Source organism: Ovis canadensis, chromosome 26, assembly GCF_042477335.2.
Source record: "Ovis canadensis isolate MfBH-ARS-UI-01 breed Bighorn chromosome 26, ARS-UI_OviCan_v2, whole genome shotgun sequence".
NCBI lineage: Eukaryota > Metazoa > Chordata > Mammalia > Artiodactyla > Bovidae > Ovis > Ovis canadensis.
In genome coordinates this window covers 48,336,270-48,355,477 of record NC_091270.1, presented here as the reverse complement: position 1 = coordinate 48,355,477, position 19,208 = coordinate 48,336,270, and the positions used below count along the sequence as shown (strand labels likewise).

Here is a 19,208-nt window from a genome sequence, read left to right as displayed (position 1 = left end):
AACTCCTCCATTCTCACCCCAGCACATTTGCTGGACTCAAGCGGTAAGTATGTAACACCCTTCTTGGGTTTTACAGCTGTCCAGAGAACGGCTTGTGAAGATCGCTGGTCAGACTGTCTATAGAGCAGGCATATAGAAGCCTCTTCTTGTCTTCAACCTAAGGGCCCTATGTTGCTGTGCTTAGTCGCTCAGTCCTGTCCGACTGTTTGCGACCCTGTGGACTGCGGCCTGCCAGGCTCCTCTGTCTGTGGGACTCTCCAGGCAAGAATACTGGAGTGGGTTGCCATGCCCTCCTCCAGGGGATCTCCCTGGCTCAGGTAAAGGGTTGCTTTTGTTCCTTTCCCTTCCTTTCTTTCTTGAGTTCCCCCAGCACCCAGGGCTCCAGCTCCAGCAGGGGTGGGGAGAGGGCTCCTGGGGGAGTGGGTGTAACAGCTGGGTCTCTCTGAGCAGGCTGGGATGGGAACCTCCTGGTACCCATTTTGCGACCACGGCAGATTCTGGGTGAGATGGTGGTTCAGGACACTTGTTGGGGGGAGGTGGTGTTGGAAGAATGAAGTGGGGGTGGTGGGGCTGGAACATTCCAGAGCACAAAAGCTGGCAGGGCTTGTGAGCTCCGCAGGGGAGGGAGCCGGGCCCCATAAAGCTCAGTGTGGAGAAGCCTGTCCAACCTCATTAGCTGTCACGGGCAACAATACTGATCTGGCAATAAAGGCGATTCCAAACCTGTTGGTCATTAATCACCCGCCTGACAGTTGCGAATGGAAGTGGAAAAACCTCATCCCGCACCCCCTCCATCCTCCTCCCCGCCTGGCCCAGCTCTGGGGTTTCAGGTTACCTCTTGGTATATATGGGGTTCGCTGCTGGGGGCTGGTCCATCCCCCTCCGCTTTTCCAGGGGCCGGGTTCCGCGTGGACAGGCCACAGGTCGGCCAGAGCAGATTCCTGCCCGGGGACCAGGAAGCAAGGAGGTGCAGGGAGGCTCCCCCCACCCCTCCCAGGTCGGGCCCCTGGGATCCAGGCTGGAACTTGGCCAGCAGGAGCATGGGGTTGGGGAAAGCTTGTCATCAGCGCTCCAGCCTCGTCTCTCCACACCCCCTCGCTCTCCCTGGCACCCCCCCTCTTTCTCTCCCTCCTGCAGCCACCGGGTGCCAACATTATTTCCCCTTCTCTTCCTTTTCTAGTCTTCCCACCCCTTACCCTCTGATCCGCGCCAACCCCCCACCCCCCGCCCCCCGCCCCGCCCAGGCAGATCTCCCCTCGGGAAAAGCTTTCATCTCAGTCCTTTGCGCCCTGCTCTAAATGTTAGCCCCGTGTCCTTTCCCAGAGGCACTTGTATGGTCGAGCCTCGTCCTGAACCGTGGCATCTGGCGACAGGCGACTTGGTTGACAGTGATGGTTTGTGCGTGGGAGGACCGGGCGGGTCTGTCCCGGCGCCCCCTGAAGGCAGCTTTCGGGAATTGCAGCTGAGTCTCCTGCTCCGCGGAGTGGACCTGGAGTGACCAGTTAGGGATAGGTGATGGGCCAGGCCAGGTGAGGACTCGCCAGCTCTGCAAAGTTCCTGGCCTGCTCATCAGTACGCTTGAGCCACGTGACATTTTAGAGCCAGGCGGTACAACTTTGACTCCATTTCAAAGGACCTAGAGGAACAGGAGGGCTTCCCTGGTAGCTCAGGGGTAATGAATTCCCCCTGCCAAGCAGGAGACGCAGGTTCGGTCCCTTGGTGGGGAAGATCCTCTGGAGCAGGAAATGGCCACCCACGCTGATATTCTTGCTTGGGAAGTCCCATGGGCAGAGGAACCTGGTGGGCTGTAGTCCATGGGGTGACAAAGAGATTCTCCCCCCCCCCCCCCCCCCCCCCCCCCCCCCCCCCCCGTGACTTAGCAACAGAACATCAACAGAGGGAGAAAGGTGTGAAGAATTAGCTAGGACTTTCTGAAATGATAGCTTGACTTTAATTTGAATGCTTCTTTTGGCTGTTAGGATGGGCAGGCACGAGAGAGAGGAAACTGAATTCTAAAACCTAGGATGGGGAGAAATTACAACATAAAATTGCAAGTGATCCGAATTGATCCTCTAGTTTCCTCATACTTTTCGGACTCCCGTGGGCAAAGATTGACCTGGCCTGGCCCACATTAGCTGGTACCGTCTGTTCTGCCCACAGCAGAGAATAGCAGCGTTTGTCCCCAGCTGATCCATCCAGACTGCTGTGACAGAGATGAATTCCCATGATCGACTACCAAATGGAACAAAGTGGAAAAGAGCAGTTTTTAAGGTCTGTTTCATAATTTTCTTTACATTCCTCTTTCTTTTATTTCCTTCTTTTTTTTTTCTTCTAATAATATGGTTGTTCTTAATTCTACCTACACATTAGAATCACTGGGGAGCCTTTAAAAAGTAGTGATGCCTAAGCCACATTCCCTGATACTTTTTTTCCCCTAAACAAGTGACATTAAACTTTTTTTTGCCTATTTATTTTTGGCTGCACGGCATCCTCTTTGTTGCCGCTTGCAGGCTTTCTCTGGTTGTGACGAGGGGGGCTACTCTTCGCTGTGGTGTGAGGGCTTCTCATTGCGGTGGCTTCTCTTTCTGCAGAGCAGAGGCTCTAGGTGCTGAGACTTTGGTAGCTGTGACATGTGGGCTAAGTCATTGCCGTGCACACGGGCTTAGTTGCCCTGTGGCACGTGGGATCTTCCCAGACCAGGGATCAAACCCGGGTCCCCTGCATTGGCAGGTGGATTCTTAACCACTGGATCACCAGTGAAGTCCTCTCTGATATTCTTATTGATAACACTGGTGTGGGATGGGGTCCCCCCATGGAAATACCTTCAGGTGATTAAAATCTCTGGTTGGGCTAAGAACTATGGGTGTAACAGCTTTACACTTATCATGTCGCTTCCTACTGTGAGGTCTTTGCTTTTGAGTTTCCTCCGCCTGGAATGCCCTCCTCTTTTCTGTCTGCCTGTTGACCAACCAGCTGTGCCACTCAAGTCAGCTGCTTCTACTGTGAAGCACAGTCTTATTCGAGAGAGGAAAGCAGCAAAAGATGTGGCCCTGAGCTGGGGAAATAATACAAGTCAGATGCACATAATGTTTCTATGTGAAGACTAACTGGTCTGATAGCAGAAGTAGGTGCAGTCAGAGCTCAGAGGAGGGAGAAGTCAGGGAGGGCTGGAGCAGCCACGGAAATTTGTGTAGAGGAAAGGGCTGCACTGAGCGCCCATGGGTATTGGGGTTTGGGGAAGGAGGCAAGGAGGATAGAGGACTTCAGGCAGAGGGATGACATGAGCGAATGGGTAGAAGCTGAAATGATCTGGGCATGTGCTGGGGACAAGGAGAAGATTTGCTTGACTAGACAGAAAGTTCAGCCCTTCCCCCTCCTTCAGCCTTGCACTCGTCCCCACCAGGCTTCCTGGAGTGTCACTGTGGATTCCACTTCATCCCGAGTTGTTTTGTACTGTTTGCTCATTTTCTCTTCCTTTCTTTTCTTTTAGGCTTTTATTTAAGGGCACTGATCCACGATGGATTTTAGATCTTGTTTTACGCAGCCACGTCCATAGACGGCCCATACTTGTCAAAAGCAGTGATCTACTCCCCTAGTATATCTCTTCCAACTTTGTCGTCTTCAACTGCACACTGTATTTGAAGTTTCTTGAATTCCATACCCCACCAGAACTAGTTTAGAAGAGCCCCACACCAGGCCATCTGCCTACATGCTTCTGACGCCCTCCTCTAGTTTTGCCCTATCTGTATCATCACTCCAAGGTCTCACGTCTAGTAAGAGGGAAGACTTGGCAACAAGGGCTGGGATTTTGGCTTTCTTTGACTCGTGCTGTGCAAGGCATTCTTCTCTTAGCCTCCTGGCTTCTTCGCTTTCTCCTTCCTCATCAGACCCAAAGAGATCACCGTCATCACCGTCTTTACCATCTGTAGCTCCGCTTTCTGTGGTGTCTTCCGCACTAGTAGGGCCATACTTGCCCAAAGCTTTCTTCACTCCTGGCAGGCTGCCCTTTTCCTTTTCGTAAGATTTGATGTGATTGTGACCTACCACCACAGGTCATGGCACAAGGTGACAGGTGGTAGGTCCGAGATGGCTTCAAATACCGCCGCATTGGCTTGTGATGCTGTATGTCTCTTGATGTAGATTTTGTCTGCCGAGTAAGTCATTGAGCACCTGGAGGCCGATGGGGGCTCTCAGGTTTCCAAAACCCAAGGCGTGGGCTGACGGGGGCCTGGGCAGCAGTGGAGGAAGAGAGGAGCTCAGGCGGTCAGTGGCAAGTGCTAAGAAGAAAAAGGACGTTTGGTCAGTTTCATGTGTGTGTCTCTAGACCCCGCCAACAGATCTGTAAGCAACAGGGAACTTGTATTTAAGTTGGGACTGCAATTCAGTTCAACATATCACATATGGAATGCCAGTTATAGGCTTTTGGGATTCAACTAATCCCAAGCAGAGGATCTACGTCTTTTGAGCTGAGATTCTAGGCAGGGGTGATACAGACAACAATAAACACTATAAATAATATATAGTACTTATAACTTATATGGTTATTAAGTACCAGGGAAAAAAGAAAAAGAACAGGGTAAGAGGAATCAGGAGCAAGCAGGTGAGTGTGCACATGTGTGTTTGTGGGTAAAGTTATTAAATGGAAGGTGTTAAGTGCAAGGTCTGACAAAGTCTCATTGAGAAGGTGAGTACCAACCAAAGACTTGGAGGAAATGAGGGGTGTGTCCAAGTGGATCTCTGGGAGAAAAAGAGCCCTAGACCGCAAAAAGATTTCTGTGTTGCCCCAGGCCTGGCCTCTTGAGGAGAAGCGCAGAGGCCATGTGGATGAGGCCCAGTGTTGGAGGAGACGGTGATGGGAGGGGAGGCCAGAGAGACATAGAGATCTGGACCATGCTGGGTCTCAGAAGCCACCCTGTGGGCTTTGGCCCTTGTGGATTTCAGGCAGGTGAGTTACATGATCTGAGTGGTATTTTTAAAAGCTGTCTTGGGCTGCTGGATTGAAATAGACAATGGGGGTTGGGGATAGAGTGTCGGCAAAGGTATAAGCCAGGAAGTCCATCATGAGATCAGTGTTTCCAGGCACGGCTGAGCCCACGCAAGTAAGTGAAAGAGGACCTTCAAAGCATTCACATGGGAAGGCGGTGCATTATCATATGTGTGATCAGGAGCATCATTAGAAGATGCCCATTATTTCTATTGGGCTTCCAGGGTAGCTCAAATGGTAGAGTCTGCCTGCAGTGCAGGAGACCTGGGTTCGATCCCAGGGAAGATCCCCTGGAGAAGGGCATGGCAACCCACTGCAGTATTCTTGCCTGGAGAATCCTGTGGACAGAAGAGCCTGGTGGTCTCCAGTCCATGGGGTCATAAAGAGTTGGATACGACTGAGCGACTAACATAACAACATTATTTAGATTCTTGACCAAACTGAATAAGCCTGACCATCCAGCTTGGCTTCAAGAGACAGTTCTCTCCCTTGGAATTGCCTGGCAGTCTAGTGTTAAGACTCTGAGCTTCCCCTGCAGGGGGCACAGGTTCGATTCCTGGTTGGGGAACTAAGATTCCATATGCTGTACAACGCAGCGCCTCTATCCACAAAAGGGGCATTTGTCTCCCCTAATCAACACACACAACTTTGTCATTGCCAGTAAGGTATGTGATGGGCTTTGAAGATTATTTTAAAAGAGGTTCACAGCATTTCAAGGAAGGTAAGAGAATAGAATAAAATGTATGTCATTCCAAAGCATCCATTTTGAGTGGGACAGTAGTTTGATGTCTAAGCCCTGTTAAGTCTGTTAAAAAAAAATTCTGTTACTTTATAGTATTTCTTCCTCTGTACTCCCTTCTTTTACTGAGCAGGGAGGGGCTTGGCACTCAGCATGCAGTACTCTCAGTAAGCACTTGGGGAATGGAATTAAGCCTTGGGCATGTTGATATGTGCTCAATTGCAAGGCAGTATTAAAAATTCCATTTGAATTTCCAAATCCAGCTAGTTTCAACGGGGCAACGTCTTTTTTTTTTTTCCCCCTTAAAGAGAAGTGAGACCTGCATATTTAAAAGAAGTTCTTTACCTCCACCCCGCCTTCCCTGCCCTCCCCTCCCACCCACCAACAAGAAGCCAAGGTGACCACTTTCTGTTCAGTTTCTTACAAGTCCATTTAAATGAACATGCAACCAGGGGGGTAACCAGTCTGTCACCCAGTCAGCAACATTGTTGAGTGGTTTCTCTGAGTATTAGTCACCAAGAAAGGATACCAAAGAAATAGAAACGGTCCACTTTGTCCTTGTGTTGCTCCCAATCTGCCAAGGAAACCAGGAACCATGAAGGCAATAAGGACATTTACAAAGACACGCTGGTGGGCAGTTCCAGGAAGGAGACTCCTTATTGCCAAATGTGCATGTATCATTGTAAATCCCTCAATAACAGGATGTCTGTTATCCCCGTAACGATCCTCTGAAACAAGATCACAGTGTCCCAGCTGGAAAGAACCCTGCTAAGAACCCATCTTGTCCAGACCTCTCCCTCTGTGAGTGGGAAACCCGAGGCCCAGGTATGTGGAGTGCGTCACCCTGGGTCACCCAGGGAGCAGGAGGGGCTGGAACCAGGTCTCTGGACTCGCAGTCTTTCCTAAAGTTCAGAGTGAGAGGAAGCTTGATGAAGCTGGGAGAAAAGCTTGATTTGGCAGGAGGAGAAAGAACAGGCAGCTAGGGGGGAAAGTGCATAACGGTTTGTCATTTCACAGAGGAGGGGTCCAGGCGGGGAAGATGTACTGGTTCATCTGAGGGATGTGGAAGGGGAGGGGGTTCACAGCAGGGGGACCCCTCGGTCCAGAGTCACAAGAACATTAGCTTTTGATTATTATTTGCTGAGGCTGACCCTTCCACAGCTGAGGAGGCGGTTGGAGAGGTCAGGAGTGCCAGACCCACCGAAGGCCAGCTGGGTGGTAATGACACAGCGCAGGCCTCAGTGATAAATGGGATTTTTCAGCTGGGGTGTTTCGGTCCCAACCACTGAGCTGGAACAAAGACCCCAGACCAGGGACACCCAAGGGAGAGATTCACCTACTTCCGTGACCCACACGCTTCTGCTCACAGCGGGGATCAGATGTGGATGAGCCTTGCAAAGCCATCCAGCCGGGACTTTCCCATTGTAGCAAAGCCTGAAAACTGAGTCTGTCTGGCTGTCCATTTCAAGTCCCTGCTTCAAATGGAAAAAAAGCAGCAGGACCTACGCTGGTGATTCTCTGCAGTGTTCTGGCCATGGTTCACTGGGCTGCGGGGAGTGAGACGAGAGTGAGGTGGGAACCCGGGTCTTTTACGATGAGCAGCCCTGTGAACAGCCCTGCCAGGGGACTTGTTACTGCCCTGAAAATAGTTTAATCAGTACTGTCTTTCTAGATTCCATATATATACATTAATATACAATTAATGTATTAATTAATACTTATTAGTTAATAATGTATTAATTAATACACAAAAATATTTATTATCCTCTTTCCGACTTACTTCACTCTAATAGGTTCTAAGTTCATCTGCCTCATCAGAACTGACTCAAATGCATTCCTTTTTTATGGCTGAGTAATATTCCATTGCATGTACGTACCACAGCTTCGTTATCCATTCATCCGTCATGATGGACATCTAGGCTGCCTCTGTGTCCTTGTTATTGTAAACAGTGCTGCAACGAACACTGGGATGCATGTGTCTTCTGCAGTCCCACTACTAGGCACATACTCTATGTTTGGGTTTTCTGGCCCCGAGGCACATGGGATCTTAGCTCCCCGACCAGGAATCAAACCTGCACTCCCTGAGTGGAAGGTGAAATCTTAACCACTGGACTGCCAGGGCAGTCCCAGGGCCCACATTCTGAGGAGCAAGCCTTTCAAAGGGAATTCATGTGAGTCCAACTTTCTAAAACCCTCGCCTGGAGAACGGCCTTCCCAGCTCTTTCTACCTGAGGGCTGCCATCTTTCAGAGTACTTTGTGTATTCTCCGCCTTTTCTAGACATTTCCAGCCCTTCCTCTGAACTGACCTCTCCTCTGAAGGCTGGTGCCCCTGAGCATCTGTGCTGCTCCTTGGGCCTCAGCATCCGTGGCCCACAGTTCTCCTATACTTGTTATTTCCCCAACTCGATTGCAGCTACCTGGGTTCCCCCTCCCCCGCCCTGTCTCGGTAGAGCCAGGATTCCATGAGCCCAGAAGCCCTGACTTGATCTGCCCTCTTGGAGCCTGGATCTTCTCTCCTGTGCCCTTTGTCACCTTGCTCAGTTGGCCCCAAGAATCCTTGGTGGGCGCCATCTCTCTGTCCCTGTTGCCCAGGACTCTGTTTCTAGAACAATAGGATGGAGTGTGTTCCTCTCCTAAGAGAGGGCTGAGTTCCGGAATGGGGGTAAGAGTTCCCTCTTGGCAGAGCTGGGCCGGCCCAGTCAGGCGGCCAAGGGACCATTGATCTGAGTCCAGTGAAAAAGTGGCTTCTCGGGAGCCCTGGATCCAGGCCCACTTCCAGACAACTTCTTTCAACGCGCTTTCATGTGTTTTAACTGCACAAGCACGCCGGTTCCCAGCTGTCCCTGAGAGACGGGGATGGTGCTGGTGGTGACCACAGCAGGGGTCAGATGGAGGGGCCGGAGGGGAGGGCGGGCTGGGGGCATCTTGCTGTATTCGAGACCTTTTCGTGGTCAGGACTGAGGGGATATTGTGGGTCTGCAGATACAGTCGTTTGGACTCTCTGGCTCCTGCGACAACTTGGTGATGCCTATGAAAGCATAGACGTGAGTGTAGGGTGAATTCACATAGACATCTCACCTCTTTCTTCTGCCTTTTATACCTCCCTCTCATTTTCACTCACACACACACACACACACACACACACACACACACACACACGCTCACTCACAAACACTTAACCAATTAAGTCTGTCGGGCGCTATTTGCGGATGATGGTGTGGAATTGTGCCGGAGTCGTGTCCGGCATCATTAAATGTCAGCATTAACAATACGGCACTTGGCAATCAAGGCTGCTCTGTGGCTGTTAGTCATTAATCACCATCTGACAGTCCTGAATTGGAAACGAGGAGTCTGTTCACATGTGCTCCGTGGACCCAGTTACCCTCTCAGTCTCGGAAAACTTTTCTTTGACTCTCTGCCTGTGAGGGCCCCTGTCCTGGCGAGGGGGCGGGGGTCCTTAGGCTGAGTCCCTCTCCTCCCCTTCTTCCTCCTCCCCTTCCCCTCCTTCTCCTCCTCCAGCTGCGGAAAGGAGCCCAGTCCTAAAAAAACAGGGGAGAGAGGAGCATATTGTTTTTGGCCTACCCTTTCCCTCTTAGGCCTGTTTTATGTAGCCTTGTTTTTCTATTTTGGTCCCATGGCCAGGAAAATTCTTTTTCTCCCTGAAGAAATTCTGAAAGACAGCAGGGAGCTCGGTTCTGTTCCAAAAGCTGGTGGGGTCAGTTCGTCAAGTGCGTCCTCAGGTGTGGACCTGTGTCTGGTAGATGGGAGGGGGGAGCTTGACGAATTTGGGGGGTCGCTTCCAGCCATTTGGGTCTGAATTTCCACGGGTCTTCTGGGTCTCTTTGCAGAATTGAGGCCGAGGACTGTTTCTCCTTGGGGTCCAATCTCAACACCTCTCTACAGCCTTGCTCATTCATTTGTTTGTTCCAGAAATATCCACTGAGTGCCTCGGATGAGCCAGGCATGGGCTGGACCCTGGGGTGGCAGCGCTGAACACAGACCGGGGTCCCTGCCTCGGGGTGGCGGCTGTGAGCGGGTGAGACAGGGCTCAGAGACAGAGTCTGTGTGGCCCCAGGCTTGCTCTCTGTCGGGAAGTCTCTTCCTCTGCATTCTTGGTGCGTGTGCTGCGAGCCTGCTGGCTCCTCCTCGGACGCGAGCATCTGGGAAAATGGTCAGGTTCCAGAGCTTTCCCAGCTGACGTCTCGTTCCCAGCAGCTCCCCGCTCTCTGCCTACCCAGGTGGGGGCTGCTTCCCAACAGGTGAGCACCGATGTCTTCAGACATGTCTCCTTCTCTCTGGACCCCTTTCACAAACACATCTAATGATGTCTTTTCAGGATTTTGTTCCTTAACTCCAAGGAATGAGTTGAGTGGGGGGAATTTCAGCCACCGTGGCGAGTTGGTAGAAGAAGCATGTCAGTGATGGCCTCGTCCCCACGTGGGTCTCCTCTGCCTGCCTTGAGGGTTCGCCATTCCAACCAGGATTCCCCAGGTGACCGCCTTGTCCCAGGACCACCTCTGTGCTGACAAAAGGGAAAGGCTTCAGGAATCAGTGCAGGGCGTGCCTTCTGTTCTCTTCTCTGGCTCTGTCTGTGGTCCCTCCTCTGAGTGTCACCCCTGGGTCTCCTCTCTCAGCCAACTAAGGACTTCAGTTCATAGATGCTGAGCAATACTTAAACCCTTTCGCTGTTTTCCAATTACATAGAATTCAGCAAACTTTCACTGACTGTCCACCACATACCTGGAGCTGTCCCAGGCACTAGGGAACACAAGATGAATAAAAGATCCTTCTTGCCTTTAAGGAATTTATGGGCTGGCAGAGGGCTTCCCAGGTGGCGCTAGTGGTAAAGAAGTGAAGTGAAGTGAAATGAAGTCGCTCAGTCGTGTCCGACTCTTTGCGACTCCATGGACTCTAGCCTATGAGGCTCTTCCATCCATGGGATTTTCCAGGCAAGAGTGCTGGAGTGGATTGCCATTTCCTTCTCCAGGGAATCTTCCCTACCCAGGAATCGAACCCAGGTCTCCCGCATTGCAGGCAGACACTTTACCATCTGAGCCACCAACCACCTGCCAATTCAGGCGACCTAAGAGACACAGGTTGGATCTCTGGGTCAGGAAGATCCCCTAGAGGAGGGCATGGCAACCCACTGCAGTATTCTTGCCTGGAGAATCCCATGGACAGAGGAGCCTGGTGGGAGTTGCAAAGAGCTGGACATGACTGAAGCAACTTAGCATGACTTAGCACCTATGGAGGGTGATGAGGGGTCCTCTTATAGAGAAGAACTAGAAAGAGGATAAAATAAGGGGCTCTAGGGGTTCAGAGAGAGGGAAACCGACAAGTGGCTGGGGTCAAAGGACCATCGAACTCGTGGGGAAGGGAAGAAGGAACATCTGGGTCGACTGGTCTGTGTGGGCCATTTTGTGGCAGACTTGAAAGCTGGATTAAAGGTTTGGCCTTAGGTAGATAAGGCCCATGGGTTTCCAGGAGTAAGAAACACACCCTTGCCTATTTCATCAAAAATATATCTTTCAGAAAGAGAGAAGGCTGAGTTCCCCTTCAGGCTTTACATTCCATGCCAGAACCATGTAATTATAGGTTGATTTGAGTGATCACCAGTTGAACTTTGGTCTCTATTAGCAGCCGTCCATGCCACAGCTCTGGGAGCTGGAAAAACCTCGAAGCTCTGTTCTGGGGTGTCCCTGTGACTCTGAGAGGTCCTGGCAGTGCCAGGTCTACCTCCATCTCCCTCTGGTTTGCGTGGGTTCGCAGCCCTGCCTCGCTCCTGTGGCTGGTGGCCCTGGGCGCGGGCTGACTGAACGGTCTGGTCTCTTAGCCCCAGTATCCCTTCTCCCAATTCATCCCCTCCTGGTTCTTCCAGGGCCCAGGCTGCATTTTTGTCCTTCCGTGGGGGCACAGCTACAGGAGATAGTGTCTGCACGACAGGGGAAGACCTGGCTGCTGATCGGGTGTGGACTTCTGAGCCCGAGACACTCTCCCCACCTCACCTGCCTGACTGCACTCAGCCTTCACGGCTCAGCTGCAAGGTCATGTTCCCAGAGACTCTCCCTGGCCACCTTAGTTCTAAACAAGGACTCCTTATTACCTGCTCTTTGTACGCACCATGAAACAGTTTGTCACTGCTGCCACCGCAGTTTATAATTGTTTTTTCAGAGGTTTGTTTGTTTGGCTGTAGTGGGTCTTTGTCGCTGCACTCCGGCTTTCTTTAGTTGTGGGGAGCGGGGGCTACTCTCTGGGTGCGTTGCTCAGGCTTCTGCCTGCAGGGGCTTCTCTTGTTGCAGACTCTAGGGTGTGCAGCCTTCGGGAGTCATGGTGCACGGGCCCTAGAGCTGCTGGTATGTGGGATCTTCCCGGACCAGGGATCGAACCGGTATCCCTTGCATTGCAAAGTGGATTCTTAACCACTGGACCACTAAGGAGGCCCCTCAGTTTATAATTATATATTGCTCTGTTTCATTTTTCCCCTGCATTAGCTTGTAAGCGCCATGAAGGCAGGCGCTGAGTGTCGTTTTCCAGTTGTACAGCCCTGTGCCAGGTGTGTCTTGGGTGCTCAGGAGGTGATGTGGAATGAATGCCTTGGGTCCGTCTGGTGGCTGGATGATCTCAGAGCTGGTTGGGCATTTACCCAGTGGCCTGCTGCTGCTGCTGTTAAGTCACTTCAGTCACGTCTGACTCTTTGTGACCCCATGGACTGTGGCCCCCCAGGCTCCTCTGTCCATGGGATTCTCCAGGCAAGAGTACTGGAGTGGGTTGCCATTTCCTTCTCTACACAGTGGCCTAGGGGTAGGGAAACTATGGGATTTCTTTCTCTTTTTCAGAAGGAAAGGGAGAGCAGAAAATGGGAAGTGAGCAGCTATGAAAATGAATGAAATAGTACCATTCGCAGCAACATGGGTGGACCTGGAGATGATCATAGTGAGTGGATTAAGTCAGAGAAGGATAGATATCATATGACATCACATATGTGGAAACTAAAAAAAAAAATACAAGTCAGCTTATTTACAAAATTGAAAGGGACTCGCAGACATTGAAAACAAACTATAGTTACTAAAGGGGAAGTGGAGGAAGGGTAAGTTAGAAATTTGGGATTAACATATACACACCAGTATATATAAAACAGCTAAACAACGAGGTCCTACTGTATAGCACGGGAAACTATATTTAGTATCTTGGAAGGACTGATGTTGAAGCTGAAACTCCAGTACTTTGGCCACCTGATGTGAAGAACTGACTCATTGGAAAAGACCCTGATGCTGGGAAAGATTGAAGGCGGGAGGAGAAGGGGACAACAGAGGATGAGATGGTTGGATGGCATCACCGTCTCAATGGACATGAGTTTGGGTAAACTCCAGGAGTTGTGATGGACAGGGAGGCCTGGTGTGCTGCAGTCCATGGGGTTGCAAAGAGTCGGACATGACTGAGTGACTGAACTGAACTGAATAACCTATAATGAAAAATAATCTGAAAAGAAGTATGTATATATAACTGAGTCAGTTTGCTCCATACCTGAAACTAACACCACATTGTAAATCAGCTATATTTTAATAAAGAAAGGAGGCGAGGGGAGGGTAAGCATGACTTGGCATTCTTGGGGACCCGCCCCCCGCCCCGCTCATGATCTGGCCCCATGGAGGATGCTTAGCTTCTCCAATAAGAGACGCTGGGAGATGGCCCTGGTTTCAGGGACCAGCTTCTCCTTAGATGGAGTCCCTAGACCTGGGAGCCTGGCTTGAAAAAGACAGCTATGGAGTTCCAGAAAGAACCAAACAGCCCATTCCTGATCCCAACCGTCCTCCACCAGCCTGTTCTTAACGGCTTCTGAGCTTGGAACCCCCAAAGATGTTTTGGGGACCATTCTTTTGCTGTACCCGTGGACAAGCCACAGTGTGGGAGGTGGGAGAGGAGAAGAGGAGGGACGAAAACAGTTCAGAGCAGGGCTGGCCTGAGGGGAGCAGCGTGGGGGGTGTTAGTGTCGGGGGTGGGTGGGGGCGCACCCGCTTCCTCTTTCCCCACTTTCAGGGGGTCTCCCTGCTGAGCGGGCTTGAGGGTATGAAAGCTGAGGAAGGCAGGGCAGTGGGCAAAGCCCTCAAGGCATGAGAGATGGGGAGGAGACCCTTGACTCCAAAGGTGGTCCTCAGCCAGGGCTGGTACCACCCCGGGGGCACTGGGATTGTATTTTGTCTCTACGATTGGTGGGCATGGGGTGAGGAATACCAGCAAGTAGTGTCAATTTTTAAAATTTGTTTTTGATTGGAGTATAGTTGCTTTACAATGTTGTGTTGGTTTCTGCTGCACTGCAGCATGAATCAGCTGTAAGTACACGTAAATCCCTTCTCTCTTGAGTCTCCTTCCCACACCCCCCACCCCGCTAGGTCGTCACAGAGCAGTGAGCTGAGCTCCCTGCGCTATGCAACAGGTTTTTGTTGTTATTGAGTGACTAAGTCGTGTCCAAAGCTTTTGCAACCCCATGGACTGTAGCCTGCCAGGCTCCTCTGTCCCTGGGATTTCCCAGGCAAGAATACCGGAGTGGGTTGCCATTTCCTTTTCCATACTGCAACTTCTAACCAGCTTCCCACCAGCTATCTATTTTACATGTGGTGGTATTAATATGTGTGTATATATAAATGCAATGACACCCCACTCCAGTACTCTTGCCTGGAAAATCCCATGGACAGAGGAGCCTGGTAGGCTGCAGTCCATGGGGTCGCTAAGAGTCAGACACGACTTCACTTTCACTTTCACTTTCATGCATTGAAGAAGGAAATGGCAACCCACTGCAGTGTTCTTGCCTGGAGAATCCCAGGGACGGGGGAGCCTGGTGGGCTGCCGTCTATGGGGTCGCACAGAGTCAGACACGATCGAAGCGACTTGGCAGCAGCAGCATATATAAATGCTACTTTCCCAATCTAACAGGTAGTGTCTTGAGACCGAGGATGCTAACCTTCCTGCTCTACATGGGAGATGTCTTCCCAGTCGGGAATTGTCTTGTTCCCAGGGTCCCATCTGAGAAACACTGAGATGAGAGAAAGATAAGGACTTTGATGCTTCACTCTTGGGGGTATAGGATGCCTATGGTTTCCATCCCCAGAGCTCCTGAGATCCTTGGTGCAGGGGAGAGTGGACAGGCCCACCCCTGACCACGGGGGAGTGTGACATGGCGCTGAAGGACAGCCTGGGTCACCGCCTCCTCATCCCCCCTCTTCATCCCCTCTGCATCCTGCAGGCCCGCAGGGCTCCCCAGCAGGCCCTGCGCACCCCGCCCCAGGCCTCACCGGCTGTGCCGTGTAACTTTTTCCATATGCGGGGCGCTCCAGTATCAGAGAAAGGGAAAACGGCCTGGAGAGCTAGAGGTGGGTGTGGGCGGAGGTGAGGTAGTGGTGGGGGGTGTGTGTCGGAGGGTTTGGGGAGAGGCTATTTTTTGGGGGCCATGTTGCTGGGAAGGGGGCGGGGCTGGGGGAAGTGGATGGCCAGCCTCTGGCCTGTTGGGAGGACGCCGTTGGCACCCGGAGAAATCCATCCAGCGGAGCCAACCCTCATTAATCATCCGGGCGGCTGAACTGCCAGCTCCTTTCAAGATCTTTCAAGAAGGGTTTTCACCCAAAATAGAGTTGAAAATGTGCTGGGCCCTACTCAGAATCCCATCAGTCTGGGCATTATGGAAAGTGTCGGGCGGGCTGTGACGGACAAGGCACACTCTGTTGCAGGGGTCCTGACTCCCACAGCCTGTCATATCAAGCGCCTGATCAAATTTGACAGCTTCATTTGTACCTACAGAATAGATAAAAGGGGCTGTTCATTGAAACAAATGGAGGGGAAGGGGTGGGGGAAGGACGGGAGGTTGAGGGGAGAGGGGCGAGTGTGTGCGGTGCTGGGGGGACGGATGGCACCCGGGAGGCGATGGGGGAGGGCCATGGTTATAGGGGCAAGGGGGTGCCAAGGAGGATGCTGCCAAGAGCAGTCTCTCCTGCAGCACCCCCGGAGCAGGGGGCGGGGTCAGGGAGAGACAGGTGAGTTTCAAGTAAAGGGGGTTGGCAGTGGAGACCTCCACCTATCAGGGTCACACTGAGGGGTTCCCCAGCCCCTTCTGGGGGGCTCCGGGTCCCGAGGCTATAATTGGAGCCAGGAAGCTGGCCCTGGAGCAGGAGAGTCCAGGGTGACTGGCTGTGATGCTGGGATGTGGGCCAGCAGTGGGAGGCGCGTCTCAGTTCCGAGCCCCGAGCTGAGGCTTGCGGGTGGCCCCCAGCTGACTTCCTGAAGGTTGCATCTGTAGGTGCCTCTGTGTTACTTGCAGATGGCAGCTGGTTGGCGTGGGCTGGAGGATGTCCCTGCACCCCTGGCACAGTCCGGCTTTGGCTTCGTTCAGGCTGCCCCGCTGGCCTGCAAAGACCCCTTCTTCCTCCTTCCGGGGGGTTTAGTGAAGAAGGCAGTCCTCCCAGACCCCCCAGAGCGCTCCGAATGCCTCGCAGTTTTCGCGGCTCCCCTTCGTTTGTTAATGTCAGACTTTATGTCATGTTGTCAACATGTGTTTATTTTCAATTAATTTTATTTTAATTTTTAAATTTTGGCTGTACAGGCTCTTCAACTGGGGGCTTCCCAGGTGACACTAGTGGCAAAGAAACCACCTGTCCACGCAGGAGATGCGGGAGACGCAGGTTCGATCCCTGGGTTGGGAAGAGCCCCTGGAGGAGGGCACAGCAACCCACTCCAGTATTCCTGTCTGGATGATCCCATGGACAGAGGAGCCTGGAGGGATATGGTCCACAGAGGATGCAGAGTCAGACAGGACTGAAAGGACGCAGCGTGCATGCTCAGGCTCCTACTTGTGGTGTGGGGGGGCTTCTCTCAGTTGTGGCACACTGGGCTTAGCTGCCCCGAGGCATGTGGGATCTTCGTTCCCTGACCAGGGATTGAACCCACGTTCCACGCACTGGAAGGCAGATTCTTAACCACTGGGCCACCAGGGAAGCCCTCCTAGCATGTGTTTGTCTAGGTTCTCCTACCAGACTGCAACCAGTTTGGTGTGAGGGTTGGGGGTATGTGTCTGACACGTCTTCTGTCCTCTGATAGCATTTAGCACACTTAGCAGGTTTTCAAGAAAGATTCCCACAGGAGACTCCACAAGGCTCAGTGGTGACATCAGGAAGCCAGCCTGGGATCAGGGGGTCCAAGTTTCCTATCTGACCTCTGGTCTTCAGAGGAGAGGGTCAGAGGTCAGCAAGGCTCTCCGTATCCTGACCCTGCCCACCTGGGGCCTTTGGAGGACTTAGACGCTCCCTTCCAGGTTGATGCAGCCCAGGCTGGTGGTCATGGGTGGCCCCTGGAGCGCCCTCAGGCTCCTGTGGCTGGACAGCTCTGGTGGCAGGAACATAGGTTTCTGGAATCGGATAGACTTGTTAGGGGGTCTTGCCTTTTCTGCTTACTGACTTGGTGACGTTGGGCAAATGTGCTTAAGAGTAGATTTACTGTAGAGAAGAGGTGCTAGGATTACATAAAATCATGTATGGAAAGTACTTAGCACAGTGCCTGGCATACAGCAAGCACTCAATTAATGTTCGAGAAGGAAGAAGGCCAGGTCTGGTCCTGTTGCCCAGACCTTTTCCCTTTGAACTTAAAGGACATCCTGTTGATGGCACGTGTTTGTTAGTGACCATCGATTCTTATCACTCTGAATTGATCCTTAGTTTTTTGTAAGTTTCATAGATGGAAGCTTTGGCTGAATGCAGTGCCCGGAAGTGCAGCGCACGTCTACCCCTCTTGTCGGGAGTGGATGTTACGATGCTGCCTCAGGGTACTTCCCTCGTGGTCCAGTGGTTAAGAATCTGCCTTTTAATGCCGGGGACGTGGGTTCGACCCCTGGTCAGGGAACTGAGATCTCACGTGCCTTGGAGCAACTAACCCAGCATACCACAACCAGAGGGACCCTGTGCTACAACAAAGATTCCATCCGCCACAGCTGAGACCCAGTGCAGCCAGATAAATAAATACATAGATATTAAAAAAAAAGGTTCTGCTTCAAGATTACAGGGCATGTGGACGGTCACGAGCCTCTTTGAACTTCAGGATCTCCTAGCCCTGGGATGGCTGTCCTACTGGAGTGAGGTCAGCCATGTCCGGCTAAAGCATTCCATCCCAGTGGCTTTCCTGTAATTTCGACGTGAACTTTCTCCAGGTGAACAGGGCTGTGTGAGCTTGGAAGGGCTTCTGTTGGGGAAGGTCTGGGGAAGCAGGTGGAGGTGAGGGAGAGAGGGGGAGGTGAGTTCTGTCTTGGCTTTCCCCCAACACACTTTGTGGCCCGTGGCAGTCTCTGCATGCCCTCATCTCGCCAGAGAGTTAGTTTTGCCCTGGTTATGGGAAGGGCAGGGTGAAAGCCAGTGAGAATGCTCAGAAAGCACCTTTGGAGGGGGTTCCTCTCCTGCTCCCCTCTCCTTGTGGGCACAAGGGAGGAGGGTCAGTGACTTGCCTTCGCAGTTAGGAGGGGCCAGAGGATTAAGAGCAGAGGTTATATGTGCCATTTTTGGCCTGAGCTGTGTGACTGCTCATGCCATCTCTCCCCGTGCTGAGACTGGCAGGGATGTCGGGGGCCTGGTTAATTATGTGCAACAATGTGATGCTTCTGAGGTTCACCTTGGTTAGACTGAACCAGAGTCCTAGTTATTTAATCAAACTCTGCTTCCAAAGGAATTCTGTGGATGTGATTGAAGTCCCTAATCAGATGACTTTAAGTATCTCTAAAGGGAGATGACTCAGGGTGAGCCTGACCTTATCAGTTGAGTCCATTAAAAGATGCTTCTCTGAGCTCAGAGACTCTGTAGAGATCATGCTGGTAGAGTTTCAGCCTACTTGTGATCTTGACTGCCTGCCTGCTTTAAGAATTTCCAACTTGCTTAGCTTGCCACCATGATTGTGTTAAGTCAACACCTTACAATAAATGCCTTGCTATTAATATATTACTGGTTCTGCTTCTCTGGTCAAATTCTAATTTATACGAGATCCCTGTCAACCCATGATGGAGATGTAGTATAACTGAAAAATAAGCTTTTGTTGTGTTAAGCCCCCAAGATTTCTGTGTTAATTTGTTACTGCAGCATGCTGCTACTGCTAAGTCACTTCAGTCGTGTCTGACTCTGTGTGACCCCATAGACAGCAGCCCACCAGGCTCCTCTGCCCCTGGGATTCTCCAGGCAAGAGTACTGGAGTGGGTTGCCATTTCCTTCTCCAATGCATGAAAGTGAAAAGTGAAAGTGAAGTTGCTCAGTCGTGTCCGACCCTTAGTGACCCCGTGGACTCCAGCCTTCCAGGCTCCTCTGTCCATGGGATTTTCCAGGCAAGAGTACTGGAGTGGGGTGCCATTGCAGTATCTAGCCTATACCGACTTTTGCAATAGCATTAATAAATCCTGAGTCCATCGTAATTAGCTTATTTATCTATCTCCTACTAGTCTGAGGCTCCTTGAGGCTAGGGCCAGG

At 51.7% G+C, this 19,208-nt stretch overlaps 1 long non-coding RNA gene and 1 pseudogene across 1 annotated transcript; one reads left to right on the top strand and one right to left on the bottom strand.

The window, feature by feature from the left end:
* Nucleotides 1–3,524: 3,524 nt before the first annotated feature.
* On the bottom strand, nucleotides 3,525–7,629 carry LOC138430788 (elongation factor 1-beta pseudogene; annotated as a pseudogene).
* A 1,740-nt stretch (nucleotides 7,630–9,369) lies between these two features.
* Nucleotides 9,370–18,725, top strand: LOC138430811 (uncharacterized). Its single transcript, XR_011253388.2, has 3 exons — nucleotides 9,370–9,983; nucleotides 10,061–10,215; nucleotides 16,316–18,725. It is a non-coding gene; the product is annotated as an uncharacterized lncRNA (long non-coding RNA).
* The last annotated feature ends 483 nt before the right edge of the window (nucleotides 18,726–19,208 follow it).